Source organism: Sinocyclocheilus anshuiensis, unplaced genomic scaffold (genome assembly GCF_001515605.1).
Source record: "Sinocyclocheilus anshuiensis isolate Anshui unplaced genomic scaffold, SAMN03320099.WGS_v1.1 scaffold715, whole genome shotgun sequence".
NCBI classification, from domain to species: Eukaryota; Metazoa; Chordata; class Actinopteri; order Cypriniformes; family Cyprinidae; genus Sinocyclocheilus; species Sinocyclocheilus anshuiensis.
Window position 1 is genome coordinate 1,109,600 of NW_015551089.1, and position 954 is coordinate 1,110,553.

The following is a 954-nucleotide window of genomic DNA, read 5'->3' on the forward strand; positions in this document are numbered from 1 at the left end:
TAAAGGCTATCTCTCCCGGGTCTTCTACAACCATGATGCGTGCGCATCCTGAATGTTTACAAACCGGTAATTGGTCTATAGGGATAGGTCACAATGGTCATCTAGTCAAAATAGTACTAGTATTTTAGTTTTTTTTATTATAAATTATTTCTTTAAATATATATATTTTTTATTATTATTCTATGGAAGCTCATTTCCACCACAGAAGAAAAAAGAGCTTTGGTAAATTTTATGACCTAAAAAAAAAAACAGATGACCTAAAAAGTCATAAAAAGTCAATATGACATACTCAGTCAATTATGAGATTAAAAAAGGATAAAATTATGAGATTATAAATGTGACATTATTTCTACTTTTTATCCCATAATTATTACTCTTTATGTTATAAATATGAATCTCATAAATGACATTTTTATATCATATATATCATGACTTTTTATATCATAATTACTTTTCAACTAAATTTACACTTTTTTTATGTCACAATTATTATTAACCAAAGCATGTTTTCTTGTGTAGTCAAAATGGGCTTCCATGAAATTAATTTTAAAGCAAAGCTACAGCCATACACATCCAGACAGAAATCTTTGGTCATGTGTTGCATCCTACTTTGTTTTTATGACTTATTCTCATAAAAACAATTAAATAAAATAATCTGGGCTGTTCTGTTCCTTTGTGCTTTGTCTAGCTATTTTTGAACACATGAACATGTCTAATAAAAAGGTTCCGACTGAGTGACATTTGAAAACAGCTTAATTATACAGGGCTTAAAATAACATAAAATAAGATAAGATAAGATAATCAGAATCAGAAATCAGAAAGAGCTTTATTGCCAAGTATGTTTGCACATACAAGGAATTTGTTATAGTGTCACAAGCTTCCAGTACACGGAGACAACAACAACACACAGATAATAAAAATGAGATGTGAATAAAATACACATGCATAAATATA